Here is a 17,236-nt window from a genome sequence, read left to right on the forward strand (position 1 = left end):
CACTCTTGGCCGGCGGATAGGGGAGGCTTCGTTCCGGCCGCGAAGCTCTCCACATCTCTGTAAGGTGCCTGGTGGTGGTCTCGTGCTGACGATGCCCTCTCGGTGAGCGCATACTTCCCCCCTCTTCTTTTGAGAGGTTCAATACATACAAGCATTTGTCTCACAAACCAGATTTATTTCAAGGGAATTTTCCACGTCTCAATAATTTCTCTCGTCGTATTCGAGTGCTGATTGCAGTGTTATAGTTTGTTAACAAAGCTTTCCCTCAAGTCAAAATACTTTAAGGCAGTTTCCTAGTCTCTAAAGCCGCTCGAGTTCACGCTGCTCCTCTGGCGGCCATTTTTCCAAGAAATTATGCCTTTCAACCACACAGAATCAGCAAAAATCGACTGTCGCGGTCAACATCAGTCCCTTTCCACGTAAGTATGAGGCTCGGAGCAGGAGCTATGGCGCTTGAAAGTAACCGGTGGCTTGACGAACCAACCGACTGAGCTACCTTTCCGGGCAACATTCAAGTTATAATTATATTCGAGTGCTGATTGCCGTGTTATGTTTATTAACGAAGCTTCCCCTCAAGTGTAAATATTTTAAGGCAGTTTTTCTTGTGCGTATCATGGACACGCATGCTTATATCGCCTTCCGTTTCCCTACCACGGTTGCGCTTTAAAACCACGGCGCTGAAATATTGCTTTCCTCTCCTTCAACTACTAACGCAGAGACAAAACAACAGCTCACGCATGCGATCCCATAGATGAGATGAATACATATATATAGATATGTATCAGTCATAGCACTCGTAGTATAGCCTTCTGAGCCGTTTCCTTTTTTTTCTTTTTTTCTTTGAAAGAAGTCCTATTAGGGTTATTATAATTACACGAAGGTATTTTACCCTCGCCAGCAGCAGTATTTCAGAGAGCTATTCTGGCGGCTAGCTTCCCACGCTATGCGTGCCGCCCTCGCACCTGTTTATGCTTTTCCTAGACGCTAGAGCTATACTATTGCCGCGCAACCTTGAGCGATCGGAAAGTGCGTTTTCCACTCTTGTCCGGCGGAGAGGGGAGGCTTCGTTCCGGCCGCGAAGCTCTCCACATCTCTGTAAGATGCCTGGTGGTGGTTTCGTGCTGACGATGCCCTCTCGGTGAGCGCATACTTCCCCCCTCATCTTTTAAGAGATTCAATACATACAAGCATTTATCTCGCAAACCAGATTTATTACAAGGGAATTTTCCACGTCTCGGTAATTTCTGTCGTCGTATTCGATTGCTGATTGCCGTGTTATAGTTTGTTAACGAAGATTTCCCTCAAGTCAAAATATTTTAAGGCAGTTTTCCTAGTCTCTAAAGCCGCTCGAGTTCACGCTGCTCCTCTGGTGGCCATTTTTCCAAGAAATTATGCCTTCCAACCACTCAGTATCAGCAAAGATCGACTGTCGCGGTCAACATGAGTCCCTTTCCACGTAAGTATGAGGCTCGGAGCAGGAGCTATGGCGCTTGAAAGTAACCGGTGGCTTGACGAACCAACCGACTGAGCTACCTTTCCGGGCAACATTGAAGTTTTAATTATATTCGAGTGCTGATTGCCGTGTTATAGTTTAATAACGAAGCTTCCCCTCAAGACTAAATATTTTAAGGCAATTTGACGTGTGCGTATCATGGACACGCATGCTTATATCGCCTTCCGTTTCCCTACCACGGTTGCGCTTTAAAACTACGGCGCTGAAATAGTGCTTTCCTCTCCTTCAGCTACTACACGCAGAGACAAAACAACAGCGCGCGCATGCGATACCATAGATGAGATGAATACATATATATGGATATGTATCAGTCATAGCTTTCGTAGTATAGCCTTCTGAGCCGTTTCTTTTTTTTTCTTTTTTTCTTTGAAAGAAGTCCTATTAGGGTTATTATAATTACACGAAGGTTTTTCGCCCTCGCCAGCAGCAGTACTTGAGATAGCTATTCTGGCGGCTAGCTTTCCACGCTATGCGTGCCGCCCTCGCACCTGTTTAAGCTTTTCCTAGACGATAGAGCTATACTATTGCCGCGCAACCTTGAGCGATGGGAAAGTGCGTTTTCCACTCTTGGCCGGCGGAGAGGGGAGGCTTCGTTCCGGCCGCGAAGCTCTCCACATCTCTGTAAGTTACCTGGTGGTGGTCTCGTGCTAACGATGTCCTCTCGGTGAGCGCATACTTCCCCCCTCATCTTTTAAGAGATTCAATATATACAAGAATTTATCTCGCAAACCAGATTTATTACAAGGGAATTTTCCACGTCTCAATAATTTCTGTCGTCTTATTCGAGTGCTGATTGCCGTGTTATAGTTTGTTAACGAAGCTTTCCCTCAAGTCAAAATATTTTAAGGCAGTTTTCCTTGTCTCTAAAGCCGCTCGAGTTCACGCTGCTCCTCTGGCGGCAATTTTTCCAAGAAATTATGCCTTCCAACCACTCAGAATCTGCAAAAATCGACTGTCGCGGTCAACATCAGTCCCTTTCCACGTAAGTATGAGTCTCGGAGCAGGAGCTATGGCGCTTGAAAGTAACCGGTGGCTTGACGAACCAACCGACTGAGGTACCTTTCCGGGCAACATTGAGGTTATAATTATATTCGATTGCTGATTGCCGTGTTATTGCTTATTAACGAAGCTTCCCCTCAAGTCTAAATATTTTCAGGCAGTTTGTCGTGTGCGTATCTTGGACACGCATGCTTATATCGCCTTCCGTTTTCCTACCACGGTTGCACTTAAAACTACGGCACTGAAATAGTGCTTTCCTCTCCTTCAGCTACTACACGCAGAGACAAAACTACAGCGCGCGCAGGCGATCCCATAGATGAGATGAATACATATATGTAGATATGTATCAGTCATAGCTCTCGTAGTATAGCCTTCTGAGCCGTTTCTTTTTTTTCTTTTTTTCTTTGAAAGAAGTCCTATTAGGGTTATTATAATTACACGAAGGTATTTTGCCCTCGCCAGCAGCAGTACTTGAGATAGCTATTCTGGCGGCTAGCTTTCCACGCTATGCGTGCCGCCCTCGCACCTGTTTAAGCTTTTCCTAGACGCTAAAGCTATACTATTGCCGCGCAACCTTGAGCGATCGGAAAGTGCGTTTTCCACTCTTGGCCGGCGGAGAGGGGAGGCTTCGTTCCGGCCGCGAAGCTCTCCACATCTCTGTAAGATGCCTGGTGGTGGTCTCGTGCTGACAATGCCCTCTCGGTGAGCGTATACTTCCCCCCCCCCCATCTTTTAAGAGGTTCAATACATACAAGCATTTGTCTCGCAAACCAGATTTATTTCAAGGGAATTTTCCACGTCTCAATAATTTCTGTCGTCGTTTTCGAGTGCTGATTGCCATGTTATTGTTTGTTAACGAAGCTTTCCCTCAAGTCAAAATATTTTAGGGCAGTTTTCCTAGTCTCTAAAGCCGCTCGAGTTCACACTGCTCCTCTGGCGGACATTTTTCCAAGAAATTATGCCTTCCAACCACTCAGAATCAGCAAAAATTGACTGTCGCGGTCAACATCAGTCCCTTTCCACGTAAGTATGAGGCTCGAGGCAGGAGCTATGGCGCTTGAAAGTAACCGGTGGCTTGACGAACCAACCGACTGAGCTACCTTTCCGGGCAACATTAAAGTTATAATTATATTCGAGTGCTGATTGCCGTGTTATGTTTATTAACGAAGCTTCCCCTCAAGTCTAAATATTTTAAGGCAGTTTTTCGTGTGCGTATCATGGACACGCATGCTTATATCGCCTTCCGTTTCCCTACCACGGTGGCGCTTTAAAACCACGGCGCTGAAATATTGCTTTCCTCTCCTTCAACTACTACACGCCGAGACAAAACAACAGCGCGAACATGCGATCACATAGATGAGATGAATACATATATATAGATATGTATCAGTCATAGCTCTCGTAGTATAGCCTTCTGAGCCGTTTCTTTCTTTTCTTTTTTTCTTTGAAAGCAGTCGTATTAGGGTAATATAATTACACGAAGGTATCTTGCCCTCGCCAGCAGCAGTACTTGAGATAGCTATTCTGGCGGCTAACTTTCCACGCTATGCGTGCCGCCCTCGCACCTGTTTAAGCTTTTCCTAGACGCTAGAGCTATACTATTGCCGCGCAACCTTGAGCGATCGGAAAGCGCGCTTTCAACTCTTGGCCGGCGGATAGGGGAGGCTTCGTTCTGGCCGCGAAGCTCTCCAAATCTCTGTAAGGTGCCTGGTAGTGGTATCGTGCTGACGATGCCCTCTCGGTGAGCGCATACTTCCCCCCTCTTCTTTTAAGAGGTTCAATACATACAAGCATTTGTCTCGCAAACCAGATTTATTTCAAGGGAATTTTCCACGTCTCAATAATTTCTCTCGTCGTATTCGAGTGCTGATTGCCGTGTTATAGTTTGTTAACGAAGCTTTCCCTCAAGTCAAAATATTTTAGGCAGTTTTCCTAGTCTCTAAAGCCGCTCGAGTTCACACTGCTCCTCTGGGGGCCATTTTTCCAAGAAATTATCCCTTCCAACCACTCAGAATCAGCGAAAATCGACTCTCGCGGACAACATCAGTCCCTTTCCACGTAAGTATGAGGCTCGGAGCAGGAGCTATGGCGCTTGAAAGTAACCGGTGGCTTGACGAACCAACCGACTGAGCTACCTTTCCGGGCAACATTCAAGTTTTAATTATATTCGAGTGCTGATTGCCGTGTTATAGTTTATTAACGAAGCTTCCCCTCAAGTCTAAATATTTTAAGGCAATTTGACGTGTGCGTATGATGGACACGCATGCTTATATCGCCTTCCGTTTCCCTACCACGGTTGCGCTTTAAAACTGCGGCGCTGAAATAGTGCTTTCCTCTCCTGCAGCTACTACACGCAGAGACAAAACAACAGCGCGCGCATGGGATCCCATAGATGAGATGAATACATATATACATATGTATCAGTCATAGCTCTCGTAGTATAGCCTTCTGAGCCGTTTCTTTTTTTTCTTTTTTTCTTTGAAAGGAGTCGTATTAGGGTTATTATAATTACACGAAGGTATTTTGCCCTCGCCAGCAGCAGTACTTGAGATAGCTATTCTGGCGGCTAGCTTTCCACGCTATGCGTGCTGCCCTCGCACCTGTTTAAGCTTTTCCTAGACACTAGAGCTATACTATTGCCGTGCAACCTTGAGCGATCGGAAAGTGCGTTTTCCACTCTTGGCCGGCGGATAGGGGAGGCTTCGTTCCGGCCGCGAAGCTCTCCACATCTCTGTAAGGTGCCTGGTGGTGGTCTCGTGCTGACGATGCCCTCTCGGTGAGCGCATACTTCCCCCCTCATCTTTTAAGAGGTTCAATACATACAAGCATTTGTCTCGCAAACCAGATTTATTTCAAGGGAATTTTCCACGTCTCAATAATTTCTCTCGTCGTATTCGAGTGCTGATTGCCGTGTTATAGTTTGTTAACGAAGCTTTTCCTCAAGTCAAAATATTTTAAGGCAGATTTCCTAGTCTCTAAAGCTGCTCGAATTCACGCTGCTCCTCTGGCGGCCATTTTCCCAAGAAATGATGCCTTCCAACAACTCATAATCAGGAAAAATCGACTGTCGCGGACAACATCAGTCCCTTTCGACATAAGTATGAGGCTCGGAGCAGGAGCTATGGCGCTTGAAAGTAACCGGTGAATTGACGAACCAACCGACTGAGGTACCTTTCCGGGCAACTTTGAAGTATTAATTATATTATAGTGCTGATTGCCATGTTACAGTTTTTTAACGAAGCTTCCCCTCAAGTCTAAATATTTTAAGGCAGTTTGTCGTGTGCGTATCATGGACACGCATGCTTATATCGCCTTCCGTTTCCCTGCCACGGTTGCGCTTTAAAACCACGGCGCTGAAATAGTGCTTTCCTCTCCTGCAGCTACTACACGCAGAGACAAAACAACAGCGCGCGCATGCGATACCATAGATGAGATGAATACATATATACATATGTATCAGTCATAGCTCTCGTAGTATAGCCTTCTGAGCCGTTTCCTTTTTTTCTTTTTTTTCTTTGAAAGAAGTCGGTTTAGGGTTATAATTACACGAAGGTATTTTACTCTCGCCAGCAGCAGTATTTCAGAGAGCTATTCTGGCGGCTAGCTTCCCACGCTATGCGTGCCGCCCTCGCATCTGTTTATGCTTTTCCTAGACGCTAGAGCTATACTATTGCCGCGCAACCTTGAGCGATCGGAACGCGCGTTTTCCACTCTTGGCCGGCGGATAGGGGAGGCTTCGTTCCGGCCGCGAAGCTCTCCACATCTCTGTAAGGTGCCTGGTGGTGGTCTCGTGCTGACGATGCCCTCTCGGTGAGCGCATACTTCCCCCCTCTTCTTTTGAGAGGTTCAATACATACAAGCATTTGTCTCACAAACCAGATTTATTTCAAGGGAATTTTCCACGTCTCAATAATTTCTCTCGTCGTATTCGAGTGCTGATTGCAGTGTTATAGTTTGTTAACAAAGCTTTCCCTCAAGTCAAAATACTTTAAGGCAGTTTCCTAGTCTCTAAAGCCGCTCGAGTTCACGCTGCTCCTCTGGCGGCCATTTTTCCAAGAAATTATGCCTTTCAACCACTCAGAATCAGCAAAAATCGACTGTCGCGGTCAACATCAGTCCCTTTCCACGTAAGTATGAGGCTCGGAGCAGGAGCTATGGCGCTTGAAAGTAACCGGTGGCTTGACGAACCAACCGACTGAGCTACCTTTCCGGGCAACATTCAAGTTATAATTATATTCGAGTGCTGATTGCCGTGTTATGTTTATTAACGAAGCTTCCCCTCAAGTGTAAATATTTTAAGGCAGTCTTTCTTGTGCGTATCATGGACACGCATGCTTATATCGCCTTCCGTTTCCCTACCACGGTTGCGCTTTAAAACCACGGCGCTGAAATATTGCTTTCCTCTCCTTCAACTACTAACGCAGAGACAAAACAACAGCTCACGCATGCGATCCCATAGATGAGATGAATACATATATATAGATATGTATCAGTCATAGCACTCGTAGTATAGCCTTCTGAGCCGTTTCCTTTTTTTTCTTTTTTTCTTTGAAAGAAGTCCTATTAGGGTTATTATAATTACACGAAGGTATTTTACCCTCGCCAGCAGCAGTATTTCAGAGAGCTATTCTGGCGGCTAGCTTCCCACGCTATGCGTGCCGCCCTCGCACCTGTTTATGCTTTTCCTAGACGCTAGAGCTATACTATTGCCGCGCAACCTTGAGCGATCGGAAAGTGCGTTTTCCACTCTTGTCCGGCGGAGAGGGGAGGCTTCGTTCCGGCCGCGAAGCTCTCCACATCTCTGTAAGATGCCTGGTGGTGGTTTCGTGCTGACGATGCCCTCTCGGTGAGCGCATACTTCCCCCCTCATCTTTTAAGAGATTCAATACATACAAGCATTTATCTCGCAAACCAGATTTATTACAAGGGAATTTTCCACGTCTCGGTAATTTCTGTCGTCGTATTCGATTGCTGATTGCCGTGTTATAGTTTGTTAACGAAGATTTCCCTCAAGTCAAAATATTTTAAGGCAGTTTTCCTAGTCTCTAAAGCCGCTCGAGTTCACGCTGCTCCTCTGGTGGCCATTTTTCCAAGAAATTATGCCTTCCAACCACTCAGTATCAGCAAAGATCGACTGTCGCGGTCAACATGAGTCCCTTTCCACGTAAGTATGAGGCTCGGAGCAGGAGCTATGGCGCTTGAAAGTAACCGGTGGCTTGACGAACCAACCGACTGAGCTACCTTTCCGGGCAACATTGAAGTTTTAATTATATTCGAGTGCTGATTGCCGTGTTATAGTTTAATAACGAAGCTTCCCCTCAAGACTAAATATTTTAAGGCAATTTGACGTGTGCGTATCATGGACACGCATGCTTATATCGCCTTCCGTTTCCCTACCACGGTTGCGCTTTAAAACTACGGCGCTGAAATAGTGCTTTCCTCTCCTTCAGCTACTACACGCAGAGACAAAACAACAGCGCGCGCATGCGATACCATAGATGAGATGAATACATATATATGGATATGTATCAGTCATAGCTTTCGTAGTATAGCCTTCTGAGCCGTTTCTTTTTTTTTCTTTTTTTCTTTGAAAGAAGTCCTATTAGGGTTATTATAATTACACGAAGGTTTTTCGCCCTCGCCAGCAGCAGTACTTGAGATAGCTATTCTGGCGGCTAGCTTTCCACGCTATGCGTGCCGCCCTCGCACCTGTTTAAGCTTTTCCTAGACGATAGAGCTATACTATTGCCGCGCAACCTTGAGCGATGGGAAAGTGCGTTTTCCACTCTTGGCCGGCGGAGAGGGGAGGCTTCGTTCCGGCCGCGAAGCTCTCCACATCTCTGTAAGTTACCTGGTGGTGGTCTCGTGCTAACGATGTCCTCTCGGTGAGCGCATACTTCCCCCCTCATCTTTTAAGAGATTCAATATATACAAGAATTTATCTCGCAAACCAGATTTATTACAAGGGAATTTTCCACGTCTCAATAATTTCTGTCGTCTTATTCGAGTGCTGATTGCCGTGTTATAGTTTGTTAACGAAGCTTTCCCTCAAGTCAAAATATTTTAAGGCAGTTTTCCTTGTCTCTAAAGCCGCTCGAGTTCACGCTGCTCCTCTGGCGGCAATTTTTCCAAGAAATTATGCCTTCCAACCACTCAGAATCTGCAAAAATCGACTGTCGCGGTCAACATCAGTCCCTTTCCACGTAAGTATGAGTCTCGGAGCAGGAGCTATGGCGCTTGAAAGTAACCGGTGGCTTGACGAACCAACCGACTGAGGTACCTTTCCGGGCAACATTGAGGTTATAATTATATTCGATTGCTGATTGCCGTGTTATTGCTTATTAACGAAGCTTCCCCTCAAGTCTAAATATTTTCAGGCAGTTTGTCGTGTGCGTATCTTGGACACGCATGCTTATATCGCCTTCCGTTTTCCTACCACGGTTGCACTTAAAACTACGGCACTGAAATAGTGCTTTCCTCTCCTTCAGCTACTACACGCAGAGACAAAACTACAGCGCGCGCAGGCGATCCCATAGATGAGATGAATACATATATGTAGATATGTATCAGTCATAGCTCTCGTAGTATAGCCTTCTGAGCCGTTTCTTTTTTTTTCTTTTTTTCTTTGAAAGAAGTCCTATTAGGGTTATTATAATTACACGAAGGTATTTTGCCCTCGCCAGCAGCAGTACTTGAGATAGCTATTCTGGCGGCTAGCTTTCCACGCTATGCGTGCCGCCCTCGCACCTGTTTAAGCTTTTCCTAGACGCTAAAGCTATACTATTGCCGCGCAACCTTGAGCGATCGGAAAGTGCGTTTTCCACTCTTGGCCGGCGGAGAGGGGAGGCTTCGTTCCGGCCGCGAAGCTCTCCACATCTCTGTAAGATGCCTGGTGGTGGTCTCGTGCTGACAATGCCCTCTCGGTGAGCGCATACTTCCCCCCTCATCTTTTAAGAGATTCAATACATACAAGCATTTATCTCGCAAACCAGATTTATTACAAGGGAATTTTCCACGTCTCAGTAATTTCTGTAATCGTATTCGAGTGCTGATTGCCGTGTTATAGTTTGTTAACGAAGATTTCCCTCAAGTCAAAATATTTTAGGGCAGTTTTCCTAGTCTCTAAAGCCACTCGAGTTCACGCTGCTCCTCTGGTGGCCATTTTTCCAAGAAATTATGCCTTCCAACCACTCAGTATCAGCAAAGATCGACTGTCGCGGTCAACATGAGTCCCTTTCCACGTAAGTATGAGGCTCGGAGCAGGAGCTATGGCGCTTGAAAGTAACCGGTGGCTTGACGAACCAACCGACTGAGCTACCTTTCCGGGCAACTTTCAAGTTTTAATTATATTCGAGTGCTGATTGCCGTGTTATAGTTTAATAACGAAGCTTCCCCTCAAGACTAAATATTTTAAGGCAATTTGACGTGTGCGTATCATGGACACGCATGCTTATATCGCCTTCCGTTTCCCTACCACGGTTGCGCTTTAAAACTACGGCGCTGAAATAGTGCTTTCCTCTCCTTCAGCTACTACACGCAGAGACAAAACAACAGCGCGCGCATGCGATACCATAGATGAGATGAATACATATATATGGATATGTATCAGTCATAGCTTTCGTAGTATAGCCTTCTGAGCCGTTTCTATTTTTTCTTTTTTTCTTTGAAAGAAGTCCTATTAGGGTTATTATAATTACACGAAGGTATTTTACCCTCGCCAGCAGCAGTATTTCAGAGAGCTATTCTGGCGGCTAGCTTCCCACGCTATGCGTGCCGCCCTCGCACCTGTTTATGCTTTTCCTAGACGCTAGAGCTATACTATTGCCGCGCAACCTTGAGCGATCGGAAAGTGCGTTTTCCACTCTTGTCCGGCGGAGAGGGGAGGCTTCGTTCCGGCCGCGAAGCTCTCCACATCTCTGTAAGATGCCTGGTGGTGGTTTCGTGCTGACGATGCCCTCTCGGTGAGCGCATACTTCCCCCCTCATCTTTTAAGAGATTCAATACATACAAGCATTTATCTCGCAAACCAGATTTATTACAAGGGAATTTTCCACGTCTCGGTAATTTCTGTCGTCGTATTCGATTGCTGATTGCCGTGTTATAGTTTGTTAACGAAGCTTTCCCTCAAGTCAAAATATTTTAAGGCAGTTTTCCTTGTCTCTAAAGCCGCTCGAGTTCACGCTGCTCCTCTGGCGGCAATTTTTCCAAGAAATTATGCCTTCCAACCACTCAGAATCTGCAAAAATCGACTGTCGCGGTCAACATCAGTCCCTTTCCACGTAAGTATGAGTCTCGGAGCAGGAGCTATGGCGCTTGAAAGTAACCGGTGGCTTGACGAACCAACCGACTGAGGTACCTTTCCGGGCAACATTGAGGTTATAATTATATTCGATTGCTGATTGCCGTGTTATTGCTTATTAACGAAGCTTCCCCTCAAGTCTAAATATTTTCAGGCAGTTTGTCGTGTGCGTATCTTGGACACGCATGCTTATATCGCCTTCCGTTTTCCTACCACGGTTGCACTTAAAACTACGGCACTGAAATAGTGCTTTCCTCTCCTTCAGCTACTACACGCAGAGACAAAACTACAGCGCGCGCAGGCGATCCCATAGATGAGATGAATACATATATGTAGATATGTATCAGTCATAGCTCTCGTAGTATAGCCTTCTGAGCCGTTTCTTTTTTTTTCTTTTTTTTCTTTGAAAGAAGTCGTATTAGGGTTATTTTAATTACACGAGGGTTTTTTGCCCTCGCCAGCAGCAGTACTTGAGATAGCTATTCTGGCGGCTAGCTTCCCACGGAATGCGTGCCGCCCTCGCACCTGTTTAAGCTTTTCCTACACGCTAGAGCTATACTATTGCCGCGCAACCTTGAGCGATCGGAAAGCGCGTTTTCCACTCTTGGCCGGTGGATAGGGGAGGCTTCGTTCCGGCCGCGAAGCTCTCCATATCTCTGTAAGGTGCCTGGTGGTGGTCTCGTGCTGACGATGCCCTCTCGGTGAGCGCATACTTCCCCCCTCATCTTTTAAGAGGTTCAATACATGCAAGCATTTGTTTCGCAAACCAGATTTGTTTCAAGGGAATGTTCCATGTGTCAATAATTTCTCTCGTCGTATTCGAGTGCTGATTGCCGTGTTATAGTTTCTTAACTAAGCTTTCCCTCAAGTAAAAATATTTTAAGGCAATTTCCCTAGTCTCTAAAGCCGCTCGAGTTCACGCTGCTCCTCTGGCGGCCATATTTCCAAGAATTATGCCTTCCAACCACTCAGAATCAGCAAAAATCGACTGTCGCGGACAACATCAGTCCCTTTCCACATAAGTATGAGGCTCGGAGCAGGAGCTATGGCGCTTGAAAGTCCCCGGTGGCTTGACGAACCAACCGACTGAGCTACCTTTAAGGGCAACATTGAAGTTATATTTATATTCTAGTGCTGATTGCCGTGTTATAGTTTATTAACGAAGCATCCCCTCAAGTCTAAATATTTTAAGGCAGTTTGTCGTGTGCGTATCATGGACACGCATGCTTATATCGCCTTCCGTTTCCCTACCACGTTTGCGCTTTAAAACCACGGCGCTGAAATATTGCTTTCCTCTCTTTCAACTACTACACGCAGAGACAAATCAACAGCGCGCGCATGCGATCCTATAGATGAGATGAATACATATATACAGATATGTATCAGTCCTAGCTCTCGTAGTATAGCCTTCTGAGCCGTTTCCTTTTTTTCTTTGTTTTTCTTTGAAAGAAGTCCTATTAGGGTTATTACAATTACACGAAGGTATTTTGCCCTCGCCAGCAGCAGTACTTGAGATAGCTATTCTGGCGGCTAGCTTCCCACGCTAGGCGTACCGCCCTCGCACCTGTTTAAGCTTTTCCTTGATGCTAGAGCTATTCTATTGCCGCGCAACCTTGAGCGATCGGAAAGCGCGTTTTCCACTCTTGGCCGGCGGAGAGGGGAGGCTTCGTTCCGGCCGCGAAGCTCTCCACATCTCTGTAAGGTGCCTGGTGGTGGTCTCGTGCTGACGATGCCCTCTCGGTGAGCGCATACTTTCCCTCTCATCTTTTAAGGGGTTCAATACATACAAGCATTTGTCTCGCAAACCAGATTTATTTCAAGGGAATTTCCCACGTCTCAATAATTTCTCTCGTCATATTCGAGTGCTGATTGCCGTGTTATAGTTTGTTAACGAAGCTTTCCCTCAAGCCAAATATTTTAAGGCAGTTTTCCTAGTCTCTAAAGCCACTCGAGTTCACGCTGCTCCTCTGGCGGCCATTTTTCCAAGAAATTATGCCTTCCAACCACTCAGAATCAGCAAAAATGGACTGTCGCGGACAACACCAGTCCCTTTCCACATGAGGCTCGGAGCAGGAGTTATGGCGCTTGAAATTAACCGGTGGCTTGACGAACCAACCGACTGAGCTACCTTTCCGGGCAACATTGAAGTTATAATTACATTCTAGTGCTGATTGCCGTGTTATAGTTTATTAACGAAGCTTCCCCTCAAGTCTAAATATTTTAGGGCAGTTTGTCGTGTGCGTATCATGGACACGCATGCTTATATCGCCTTCCGTTTCCCTACCACTTTTGCGCTTTAAAACCACGGCGCTGAAATATTGCTTTCCTCTCCTTCAACTACTACACGCCGAGACAAAACAACAGCGCGCGCATGCGATCCCATAGATCAGATGAATGCATATATATAGATATGTATCAGTCATAGCTCTCGTAGTATAGCCTTCTGAGCCGTTTCCTTTTTTGTTTTTTTTCTTTGAAAGAAGTCCTATTAGGGTTATTATAATTTCACGAAGCTATTTTGCCCTCGCCAGCAGCAGTACTTGAGATAGCTATTCTGGCGGCTAGCTTCCCACGCTATGCTTGCCGCCCTCGCACGTGTTTAAGCTTTTCCTTGATGCTAGAGCTATTCTATTGCCGCGCAACCTTGAGCGATCGGAAAGCGCGTTTTCCACTCTTGGCCGGCGGAGAGGGGAGGCTTAGTTCCGGCCGCGAAGCTCTCCACATCTCTGTAAGGTGCCTGGTGGGGGTCTCGTGCTGACGATGCCCTCTCGGTGTGCGCATACTTCCCCCCTCATCTTTTAAGAGGTTCAATACATACAAGCATCTGTCTCGCAAACCAGATTTATTTCAAGGGAATTTTCCACGTCTCAATAATTTCTCTTGTCGTATTCGAGTGCTGATCGCCGTGTTATAGTTTGTTAACGAAGATTTCCCTCAAGTCAAAATATTTTAAGGCAATTTTCCTAGTCTCTATAGCCGCTCGAGTTCACGCTGCTCCTCTGGCGGCCATTTTTCCAAGAAATTATGCCTTCCAACCACTCAGAATCAGCAAAAATCGACGGTAACGGTCAACATCAGTCCCTTTCCACGTAAGTACGAGGCTCGGAGCAGGAGCTATGGCGCTTGAAAGTAACCGGTGGCTTGACGAACCAACCGACTGAGCTACCTTTCCGGGCAACATTGAAGTTATAATTATATTCGAGTGCTGATTGCCGTGTTATAGTTTATAACGAAGCTTCCCCTTAAGTCTAAATATTTTAAGGCAGTTTGTCGTGTGCGTATCTTGGACACGCATGCTTATATCGCCTTCCGTTTCCCTACCACGGTTGCGCTTTAAAACCACGGCGCTGAAATATCGCTTTCCTCTCCTTCAGCTACTACACGCAGAGACAAAACAACAGCGCGCGCATGCGATCCCATAGATGAGATGAATACATATATATAGATCTGTATCACTCATAGCTCTCGTAGTATAGCCTTCTGAGCCGTTTCCTTTTCTTTTCTTTTTTTTTTCTTTGAAATAGGTCGTATTAGGGTTATTATAATTACACGAAGGTATTTTACCCTTGCCAGCAGCAGTATTTGAGATAGCTATTCTGGCGGTTAGCTTCCCACGCTATGCGGCCGCCATCGCACCTGTTTAAGCTTTTCCTAGACGCTAGAGCTATACTATTGCCGCGCAACCTTGAGCGATCGGAAAGCGCGTTTTCCACTCTTGGCCGGCGGAGAGGGGAGGCTTCGTTCCGGCCGCGAAGCTCTCCACATCTCTGTAAGGTGCCTGGTGCTGGTCTCGTGCTGACGATGCCCTCTCGGTGAGCGCATACTTCCCCTCTCATCTTTTAAGAGGTTCAATACATGCAAGCATTTGTCTCGCAAACCAGATTTATTTCAAGGGAATTTTCCACGTCCCAATAATTTCTCTCGTCATATTCGAGTGCTGATTGCCGTGTTATAGTTTGTTAACGAAGTTTTCCCTCAAGCCAAATATTTTAAGGCAGTTTTCCTAGTCTCTAAAGCCACTCGAGTTCACGCTGCTCCTCTGGCGGCCATTTTTCCAGGAAATTATGCCTTCCAACCATTTAGAATCAGCAAAAATGGACTGTCGCGGACAACACCAGTCCCTTTCCACATAAGTATGAGGCTCGGAGCAGGAGTTATGGCGCTTGAAATTAACCGGTGGCTTGACGAACCAACCGACAGAGCTACCTTTCCGGGCAACATTGAAGTTATAATTATATTCTAGTGCTGATTGCCGTGTTATAGTTTATTAACGAAGCTTCCCCTCAAGTCTAAATATTTTAAGGCAGTTTGTCGTGTGCCTATCATGGACACGCATGCTTATATCGCCTTCCGTTTCCCTACCACGGTTGCGCTTTAAAACCACGGCGCTGAAATATTGCTTTCCTCTCCTTCAACTACTACACGCCGAGACAAAACAACAGCGCGCGCATGCGATCCCATAGATGAGATGAATGCATATATATAGATATGTATCAGTCATAGCTCTCGTAGTATAACCTTCTGAGACGTTTCCTTTTTTCTTTTTTTTCTTTGAAAGAATTCCTATTAGGGTTATTATAAGTTCACGAAGCTATTTTGCCCTCGCCAGCAGCAGTACTTGAGATAGCTATTCTAGCGGCTAGCTTCCCACGCTATGCTTGCCGCCCTCGCACCTGTTTAAGCTTTTCCTAGACGCTAGAGCTATACTATTGCCGCGCAACCTTGAGCGATCGGAAAGCGCGTTTTCCACTCTTGGCCGGCGGAGAGGGGAGGCTTCGTTCCGGCCGCGAAGCTCTCCACATCTCTGTAAGGTGCCTGGTGGTGGTCTCGTGCTGACGATGCCCTCTCGGTGAGCGCATACTTCCCCCCTCATCTTTTAAGAGGTTCAATACATACAAGCATCTGTCTCGCAAACCAGATTTATTTCAAGGGAATTTTCCACGTCTCAATAATTTCTCTCGTCGTATTCGAGTGCTGATTGCCGTGTTATAGTTTGTTAACGAAGATTTCCCTCAAGTCAAAATATTTTAAGGCAATTTTCCAAGTCTCTAAAGCCGCTCGAGTTCACGCTGCACCTCTGGTGGCCATTTTTTCAAGAAAGAATGCCTTCCAACCACTCAGAATCAGCGAAAATCGACTGTCGCGGACAACATCAGTCCCTTTCCACATAAGTATGAGGCTCGGAGCAGGAGCTATGGCGCTTGAAAGTCCCCGGTGGCTTGACGAACCAACCGACTGAGCTACCTTTCCGGGCAACATTGAAGTTATAATTATATTCGAGTGCTGATTGCCGTGTTATAGTTTATTAACGAAGCTTCCCCTCAAGTCTAAATATTTTAAGGCAGTTTGTCGTGTGCGTATCATGGACACGCATGCTTATATCGCCTTCCGTTTCCCTACCACGGTTGCGCTTTAAAACCACGGCCCTGAAATATTGCTTTCCTCTCCTTCAACTACTACACGCAGAGACAAAACAACAGCGCGCGCATGCGATCCCATAGATGAGATGAATACAAATATATAGATATGTGTCAGTCATAGCTCTCGTAGTGTAGCCTTCTGAGCCGTTTCCTTTTTTTTCTTTGAAAGAAGTCCTAAGGGGGTTATTATAATTACACGAAGGTATTTTGCCCTCGCCAGCAGCAGTACTTGAGATAGCTATTCTGGCGGCTAGCTTCCCACGCTATGCGTTCCGCCCTCACACCTGTTTAAGCTTTTTCTGGACGCTAGAGCTATACTATTGCCGCGCAACCTTGAGCGATCGGAAAGCGCGTTTTCCACTCTTGGCCGGCGGAGAGGGAAGGCTTCGTTCCGGCCGCGAAGCGCTCCACATCTCTGTAAGGTGCCTGGTGGTGGTCTCGTGCTGACGATGCCCTCTCGGTGAGCGCATACTTCCCCCCTCATCTTTTAAGAGGTTCAATACATACAAGCATTTGTCTCGCAAACCAGATTTATTTCAAGGGAATTTTCCACGTCTCAATAATTTCTCTCGTCGTATTCGAGTGCTGATTGCCGTGTTATAGTTTGTTAACGAAGCTTTCCCTCAAGTCAAAATATTTTAAGGCAGTTTTCCTAGTCTCTAAAGCCGCTCGAGTTCAGGCTGCTCCTCTGGCGGCCATTGTTCCAAGAAATTATGCCTTCCAACCACTCAGAATCAGCGAAAATCGACTGTCGCGGACAACATTAGTCCCTTTCCACATGAGTATGAGGCTCGGAGCAGGAGCTATGGCGCTTGAAAGTCCCCGGTGGCATGACGAACCAACCGACAGAGCTAACTTTCCGGGCAACATTGAAGTTATAATTATATTCGAGTGCTGATTGCCGTGTTATAGTTTATTAACGAAGCTTCCCCTCAAGTCTAAATATTTTAAGGCAGTTTGTCGTGTGCGTATCATGGACACGCATGCTTATATCGCCTTCCGTTT

The sequence above is a fragment of the Dermacentor andersoni genome, unplaced genomic scaffold (genome assembly GCF_023375885.2).
Source record: "Dermacentor andersoni unplaced genomic scaffold, qqDerAnde1_hic_scaffold ctg00000039.1, whole genome shotgun sequence".
Lineage (NCBI taxonomy): Eukaryota > Metazoa > Arthropoda > Arachnida > Ixodida > Ixodidae > Dermacentor > Dermacentor andersoni.